The sequence below is a fragment of the Schistocerca gregaria genome, chromosome 2 (genome assembly GCF_023897955.1).
Source record: "Schistocerca gregaria isolate iqSchGreg1 chromosome 2, iqSchGreg1.2, whole genome shotgun sequence".
Taxonomy (NCBI): domain Eukaryota; kingdom Metazoa; phylum Arthropoda; class Insecta; order Orthoptera; family Acrididae; genus Schistocerca; species Schistocerca gregaria.
In genome coordinates this window covers 902,715,674-902,725,148 of record NC_064921.1, presented here as the reverse complement: position 1 = coordinate 902,725,148, position 9,475 = coordinate 902,715,674, and positions in this window count along the sequence as shown.

The window sequence follows — 9,475 nt, the reverse complement described above, 5'->3', positions numbered from 1 at the left end:
AATTCACCTCTATCAAATGGATAACAACAAGATCACGAGGAATGTTCCAGACTTAGAATTATCGTTGAAAAGCCACAAGTAGTGACACAAATTAGTGAAGACTTAAGGGAAATTATCATGGAGGGAAAAATTTAGCGTTTATCCCTAATTTACAAATACAAATTTTATGAGAAATACGTACGTCTGTCTAAGTTCAGAATGGACAGAGGAACGTATTAAGAACCGCAGCGAACCAATAAAGAGATACTGTGAGAAAATAAGATAAAAAAGTACAAACAAGTTCAATGTGCTCCTTGACTGGGCACAAACAGTAAGAAACATTCCCAAAAAATCCTTGATAGTTTTATTTACAAGGGCATATAGCAAAAATCACCAAGGATATAATATGGTTTAAATGGCTCTTAGCACTATGGGACTTAACTTCTGAGGTCATCAGTCCCCTAGAATTTAGAACTACTTAAACCTAACTAACCTGTGGACATCACACACATCCATGCCCGAGGCAGGATTCGAACCTGCGACTGTAGTGGTCGCCCGGTTCCAGAGTGTAGCGCCTAGAACCGGTCGGCCACCCCGGCTGGCCATGGATATAATATACTGTTGGAAAAAATCGCTACACGAAGAAGGAGTTGTCTGACGTAAACGAAAGTTGGTAGACGTGTTTCTAGATGTCAATCATGATGTCTGTTCAGATTTCGTGCCAGTAACTTAAGGGTGGTGTTAGTAGAGCCACTACGATAAGAAAAATCAGGTTTACCTTAAGTACACGTTCTAAGGGTCGTGAGCGTTAGTTACCTTGAATATTGGACGTGATGGGTTGATGTTAATTAAGAACGAGTTTAAGGCGACAAAGGTGCCATTATTAACGCTTCATTGAGCTTGAACCAAGTCGTGTAATAGGGCTGTGATAAGCTGGATGTTCCTTCTGCGATTTTGCATGATAACTTAGCAGGAATGTTGCCACTATACAAGAGTGTTGATTGTCACGAGAATGTACGTTCTCAAGACGACATGGCGCTGGAGGGTCACAAGGCATGAGAGGGAAGCCATCGTGTTCGACGAATGGCTCTGCCGCATCGTAACTGCATCTGCAATATGCATGGCAACATGAACGCAGTTGGCAACGCAGTGGCAACAACGAAAAAGGACAGCTCAGAGCCAGACACCCTGCATTCCACCGTGCATTCCACCGACCTGAAAATCATGGCCGTTTGTGAATTCAGTGGCGTCAAGCTCGAGCTGTTTGGAGGGATGGAAGTTAGTTCCATCGTGGTGCCTTTAATGGACGTAGGCCACTTGAGGGCTTGCAGCCAACCTGTCTGCATGTCAGAGGCACTAGATCTATACCTGGAGCTAAGGTCCGGAGTGCGAATTCGTATGACAGCAGGAGTAATCTTGTGGCTGACACAGAAAACCTAACTGCCAATTTTCACGTTAGTCTGTTGATTCGACTTTTTGTGCTGCCAGGGGATGTTTCCTACAGGATAACACCCGCCCACATACCGCTGTTGTAATCCAACATGCCCTACATTGTCGACATAATGCCTTGGCCTATTCGATCACCAAATCTGTCTCCAATCGAGCACATATTCTACTTCATCGGACGACAACTCCAGCGTCATAAAAAACCAACATTAATCGTCCCTATACAGACCGGCTAAGTGCAACAGACATCGAACTCCATCCCTCAAACTTACATCCGGCACCTGCACAGCACGATGCGTGCACATTTGCATACTTGCATTCAACATTTTGGTCGATACACCGGTTATTAATATACCAGCATTTCACATTCGCAGTGCCTAATCTCGTTCTTACATTAATATTTGATGTTGAAATTTTAATCACTAAATATGTTACCTACACTACTGGCCATTCAAATTGCTACACCACGAAGACGACGTGGTACATACGCGAAATTTAACCAACAGGAAGACTATGGTGTGATATGCAAATGATTAGCTTTCCACAGCATTCACACAAGGTTGGCGCCGATAGCGACACCTACAACGTGCTGACATGAGGAAAGTTTCCAACCGATTTCTCATACACAAACAGCAGTTGACCGGCGTTGCCTGGTGAAACGTTGTTGTGATGCCTCTTATAAGAAGGAGAAATGCGTACCATTACGTTTCCGACTTTGATGAAGGTCGGATTGTAGCCTATCGCGATTGCGGTTTATCGTATCGCGACATTGCTGCTCGCGTTGGTCGAGATCCAGTGACTGTTAGCAGAATATGGGATCGGTGGCTTCAGGAGGGTACTACGGAACGCCGTGCTGCATCCCAACTGCCTCATATCACTAGCAGCCGAGATGACAGGCATCTTATCCGCATGGCTGTAAAGGATCGTGCAGCCACGTCTCGATCCCTGAGTCAACAGATGGGGACGTTTGAAAAACTACAACCATCTGCACGAACAGTTCGATGACGTTTGCAGCAGCATGGACTACCAGCTCGGAGACCATGGCTGCGGTTACCCTTGACGGTGCATCACAGACAAGAGTGCCTGCGATGGTGTACTCAATAACGAATCTGGGTGCACGAATGGTAAAACGTCATTTTTTCCGATGAATCCAGGTTCTGTCTACGGCATCATGATGGTCGAATCCGTGTATGGCGACTTCGCACTGAACGCAGATTGGAGGCGTGTAGTCGTCCTCGCCATACTGGCGTATCAACCGGCGTGATGGTATGGGGTGCCACCTGTTACACGTCCCGGTCATCTCTTGTTCGCATTGGTTCAGATATGCTACGACCCGTTCCTCTACCCTACATTCGATCCCTACGAAACCCTACATTTAAGCAGGATAATAAACGACCGCATGTTTCAGGTCCTGTACGTGCCTTTCTGGATACAGAAAATGTTCCACTGCTGCCCTGGACAGGACATTTCCCAGATCTCTCACCAATTGAAAACGTCTGGTCAATGGTGGCAGAGCAAATGTCTCATCACAATACGCCAGTCACTACTCGTGATGAACTGTGGTATCGTGTTGAAGCTGCATGGGAAGCTGTATCTGTACACGCCATCCTACCTCTGTTTGACTCAATGCCCAGGCTTATCAAGGCCGTTATTACGGCCAGAGGTGGTTTTTCTGGGTACTGATTTCTCAGGATCTATGCACCCAAATTGCGTGAAAATATAATCACATGACAGTTCTATTAAAATTTGTCCAATGAATACACGTTTATCATCTGCATTTCTTCTTATTGTAACAATTTTAATGGCCAGTAGTATATATATATCCTGTATCCTGTATCCTCCGACACAGCAGTCTCAGGTAGCACCTGAAAAAGGCAACGAGTTACGTGGCCGAAATATTGTGCCAGAGCGACACAAACATCCGGCAGTAGACCCGATTATTCCACATGTCAGTGTATATATTGTTCTCGTGTCGTGAGTTTTGTATCGGCAGTGCAAATGGGAGCCGCGAACGCCTGCGTTATATACCTCCCAAAAGAGTTCGGTAACGACAGCGTCGGCCAGATGACCGGATCGTACCCAGAGTGGCAGCCGCATCTCTGGGTCGGCGCGTGGTCCTACAAATTACACACAGTCCCCGAGTCCCCTGGCTCGACTGGAGCAGCACACGGCGCTGAGGCGGCGGCCTCTTTGACGGCTCCCGTCTGCTTTGTAACTTCTGTTCCAATTACTCGCAGTCCGCTGGGGTCCGCCATTGTGGTCTTTCAGGCCACAGGCGGTGCCCGGATGAGCCTACCCTCCTCGTCATTTGCTGTCTTTCTCCAGAACACAGCGCACTGCTAGCGCGCACGCAATCTCTACTCTCTGTTATCGAATTAACAGCAACTCATCCCCCATTCTAAAGGTCTGTCGTTCGCTTTTCGAAATATAGAAGGAACTTGCTAACGATGTCAAGATGTCAGCTGCTACTCGCAAACGGATATCGTGCAACGTCAGAAGAAGAGGAGCCTCCAAATTTGAAAGGATTTTGGGCACAAAACAATTTAAATTACTGTGCAGCCAGCAGCTTCACACAATTATTATGACAATATTATATTCGAACTCAGTTACCAACTTCCTGCCGGCCGGAGTGGTTTAGCTGTTCCAGGCGCTTCAGTCTGGAACCGCACGACCGCTACGTTCGCAGGTTCGAATCCTGCCTCGGTCATGAATGTGAGTGATGTCCTTAGGTTAGTTAGGTTTAAGGAGTTCTAAGTTGTAGGCGACTGATGACCTCAGATTTTAAGTCCCATAGTGCTCAGACCCATTTGAACCATTTTGAACCAACTTCCTTTTCCGTATTATTTAAATCTACATTTGTCAGTCTAATATGCACTGGGGTGACAAAAGTCATGGGATACCTCTTAATATCGAGTCGAGCCTCATTTTCCCGGCGTAGTGCAGCAACTAGGCGTGCCCTCGACTCAACAAGTAGCTTGAGCTTTGCTGCCTCGATAGCAGGAAATAATTGCGAATGTGTTGTCGATGCACGATTTTGTGTACGAACTGACCTGTAGATTATGTTCATGAATGTCCGATGGGATTGATGTCGGGTGATCTGGGTGGCTAAGTAATTCACACGAAGTAGCCAGACCGTTCCTCAATGCAGTCGTGACCAGTTGTGGCCCTGTGACAAAGCGCATTGTCATCTATTAAAATTCCTTCGATGTTTGGCAATGTCAAGTTCATGAATGACCGAAGATGTTCTTCTGGTAGCCGAACATAACAATTTCCAGTCAATGATTGGTTCAATTGGACCGTAGGACCCAGTCCTTTCAATGTAAACGCAGCCGATACCGCTGTGTATAACCACCAGCTTGGTCCGCCCCCATAGCTGAGTCGTCAGCGTGACGGATAGCCATCCTACTGGCCCGGGGTCGATTCCCGGCTTTGTCGGGAATTTTCTCTGCTCAGGGGCTGGGTGTTGTACTGTCTTCATCGTCTTTCATCCCCATCCGGCGCGCAGGAGCAAGAAGATGTGAGCGATTGATCACATTTTATATTTGAAAGAAGGTGGGAGCATTTACTGAGAATGAACAGTGAAACATAACACGTGCTATGTCTACACAACGTGTTGATAAAGTGTTCTTATATCTATAACGGAACTCCTCTGGTTACTTGTAGGTCATCGTACAAACGGTCTACAGCAATTAATCAACTGGACCCCTCTTTTTTATGGAAATGGGAAATTTGTGGTAAGTTCTTATGGGACCGAACTGCTGAGGTCATCGGCTTAAATATTGCTTAATCTAACTTAAACTTACTTACGCTAAGGACCACACACACGCTCTTGTCAGAGAGAGGACTCGAACCTCCGAAGGGAGGAGCCGCGCGAACCGCGGCAAGGCGCCATAGACCGCACGGCTACCCCGCGCGGCGTTTATTATGAAACAGTTCCACTCGGCCTACGGTTGTCTGCGCGCTCTTTACACCGCCTTCGACTCATAACTGTTTCTTATTCAAAGTAATCTCCAACGCAATTTATATATTTCTCCCACTTCTCTAGTCAGGGAGCCATTTTAGTGCATTTTCGTACTAACTGAAACGTTATTCAGCGAGAGTGTGTCCCAGTGATGCAGATAGATGATAATCGGACGGCACTATTTGTCTCGTCGTGACGTGTAACCAATCTGGTCGAAGAAAAGTACAGTATCATACGACTTCCGCCTACAATCCAATCCAGAATGAGATTTTCACTCTGCAGCGGACTGTGCGCTAATACGAAACTTCGTGGCTGATTAAAACTGTGTGCCGGACAGAGACTCGATCTCGGGACCTTTGCCTTTCTCGGACAAGTGCTCTACCATCTGAGCTACCCAAGCACGACTCACGCCCCGTCCTCACAGCTTTACTTTTGCCAGTACCTCGTCTCCTACCTTCCAAACTTTACAGAAGCTCTCCTGCGAACCTTGCAGAACAATCCTACTATTCTTCAGACAGCCGTGTATCGCGAGTGGTCTGAATATCAGTGTTGGTTTCTACCTGGACCCGGACGATAGTAAGAATCAATCCAATGTACACATTAATGGGGGGGGGAGAGATTGATTTAATTCCGGTATCCCGTGAATCCCGAGGTCGTCACGCGAGCTGGTTGTGCGAGACTCGCCGCAGGGTTCGCTGCCAGCGCTGGCACTACTTCCTGTTACGAGTCATGAGCTCCGAGAACGGGTCAGAGGACCCTTCCGCGACCGGTCTGTGTAGGTCGCGGGTCAGTGGATCCTTCCGCGACCGGTCTATGTATGTAGGTCTCGGCTCGGCCGATATACAGCAGATGCAAATCGAGAGTCGCTTCGTGTCAAGTCGACCGATCACGGTCCCTTTGCGCAGCTCCCGTCGCGGTGCTCATCAGCCTGTCCGACCTTGAAGCCATTTAAATTTATATTTTGTGGAAGTTACCACGCTCGGGGAGATGTTAGTTACGCTGAAATTCATTCCACGTGACGGAACCAAATACTGTGGAATATGATTGAAAATAATTTTGATTGTTATTGCTATGTATCGGCGCCAGTGCGTAGTCACTTGAGAGCAGAGCTGTCAGACAAACTACATTCATTAAGGCGTGCAGCAGACTAACAGCTACCTAACGTTTTTTAAGTGTCGCAGTCACCGCAGAACTAGACTTTTATACTTCACGAAGATATGTTGCTCTCAAACATAGTCCTGCTCTTCCTCTCTCGACATATTCACTGTAATCTCTTGTGGGAAGGAACGTATAAACAAAGTATATTTGGAAATGAAAAGCTTCGGTGTAAAAAACAAGACGGATCTACCAAGTTAACTGAAATCTAATTGATATGAGCATTGTACTTTAAGAAAGTACATTTTATATCTGCAAGGGATTGCTATTATACGAGGGTCACTCCAAAAGAAATTCACACTATTTTCTTAAAAAAATCTGTCTTTTATTCTACATGTTTGAAAGTCTTACAATGTGTTTGGCTGCGTGCACAAGGGAGTCATCATCTTCAAATCTTGTTCCAGGAAGAGAGTCTTTCGGTTTCCCAAAGAGATGATAGTCACATGGAGCCTGGTCAGGACCGTAAGGCTGGTGTTTCAGTGTTGTCCATCCGAGTTTTGTGATCGCTTCCATGGTTTTTTGACTGACATGTGACTTTGCATTGTCGTGCAACAGCAAAACATAGTGCTTTTGTCAGTGTGGTCGAACACGACTCAGTCGAGCTTGAAGTTTCTTCAGTGTCGTCACATATGCGTCAGATTTTATGGCGATTCCACTTGGCATGATGTCCACAAACAAGAGTCCTTCGGAATCTAAAAACACCTTAGCCATAACTTTTCCAGCTGAAAGTGTGGTTTTCAATTTTATTTTTTTTCTTTGGTGAATTTGCCTGATGCCACTCCATTGATTGCCTCTTCGTCTCTGGTGAAAAATGATGGAGCCATGATTCATCATCTGTTAAAAATCTTTCAAGAATTTCATCTTCACCATTCTCGTACTGTTCCAAAAGTTCGCTGCATACCGTTTTTCTTGTTTCTTTATGAGCCACTGTCAACATCCTGGGAACCTACCCGTCACAAACCTTTTGTAACGCCAACACATTCAGTATTCTGCAAACACTTCCTTCCACTATCCCAACGTATCGTGACAATTCGTTCACTGTGATGCGTCATTCAGCAGTCACCAATTCGTTAACTATCTGCACACTGTCTGAAGTGCGTGCAGTACGAGGCCTGCCGCTGCGAGGACAATCCTCAATATTGCCGTGCCCGCTTTCATCACATAACCTGCTTGCACACCGACTGACTGTACTGCGGTCGACAGCAGCATCTCCACACACCTTTTTCAACCTCTTATGGATATTCCCCACTACCTCGTTTTTGCAGCACAGGAATCCTATGACAGCACGTTGCATTTGACGAACGTCAAGGGTAGCTGCCATCTTGAAGACATGCTGTGACGGCGCCACTCACGGTAACAGGCTTAACTAAGTTTGAAAACAAGAGGGAAGGATGCAGATACACACTGTAAAACTTTCACACATGCAGAATGATAACTGTATTTTTACAAAAATAGTGTACATTTATTTTGGAGTGACCCTCGTAGTAGTACTTGGCACCTGTTGTTGAATCTGAGGGCACACGAATGACAGAGTATCAGGCTATATCTCCCCTTCTGCGCCATATGGTGACGCATCATTCATTCATGCTCATATTATTCTTCACTAACAATCAGTCCCTACTACTTAGATAAATTTTATATACGTTAACCACATCTAGAACAAGACATCTATGCTGGAAGAAGATAGAATTTGGATACCGGCTTCACTCAGACTAACTGTAAATAGTTAATTTTGCACTGCCACGCGGGTCTTTCGACAATGAACCTACAACTGCACTCGCTCGCCTACACATTTGAATATGAAACAATAAATAGGGAGTCCGTCATACGCACTAGACCATCGTACGTGCTTTACGTTTTGAAGGCATATTGTAAATACACACCAGCGCCGAGCCATGCATGAATTCACTTACCCACGACGATCAGACAGCAACTTGATTGCAGTATGCGGGTCTGTCGTTGTACTAAAGTCTGTCACAGTTTAATGAAACTTTGTGCCACACGGTCAAAGTCACTTCCTCGCGTACACATTTACTGGTGTGTATGAAAAGCAGAATAACCAGTAGCTACTTCTGTACCACACAGTCGGAGAAGTCTGGGAAGTTTTTGTACTTTTGAAAGTACTTAATGACTGAAAAAACTGAACATTTTAGTGAGCAGTCAGATACGGGTCTGGGGTCAGTGGCGGTCCAAAATTGACTCTCTGGATCGAGTGCGCCAGTCCTTAAGCTGGCACCTCCACGCCTATGAGTAATCAGGTAGACACTCAATTTAGAAACTAAATGGAAGAATATGAAATGTAGGAGAGGACATCGTTTATCCAAGCATTGTCATCGATTACCCTCTTAAGGTAATCATTAAATTATATGTTTTTAACCTGAGGGACTATGAATAATGGGAACGAGTTTGTATCGATTTTGATAACTAGCAGTGAAAGTCGTACCGAGATTATCCGCAGAAATATCAATCCTGCTTGCTTATTTGCTCTCGGAAAGATATGTGAGTAAACACTTTTCGATGTTGCTGAGAAACGGTCGTACAATAATTTTTGAATAAACACATCTCCATTTGACTGTATTGTCACCTCAAAAGGCGGTATGTCCATTCAAAAATTACTGTATGACTGATAATCAGCAACATCAGAACCTTTTTACTGATTTGCAGAGCCCGAAATTTGTTAATGCGTAAAGCAATCACTTGAAAACGGGGTATAAGGCCGATACCTAGTTTTAAATAAATGAACAATAAAACAGTCAAATGGCTGTGTGTTCATTCAAAAATTATTCCAAGACTGTTGCTCAGCAGCATCAAAACTGTGTAATAATAAATTCATTTTCATATCGTTTACAGGCAATGTGTACTATAGGATTAAACGCCTCTTAGAGAGTAAGTATAAATGTAAGGTAATTTTTTCTACTAATAACACCTAAAGAA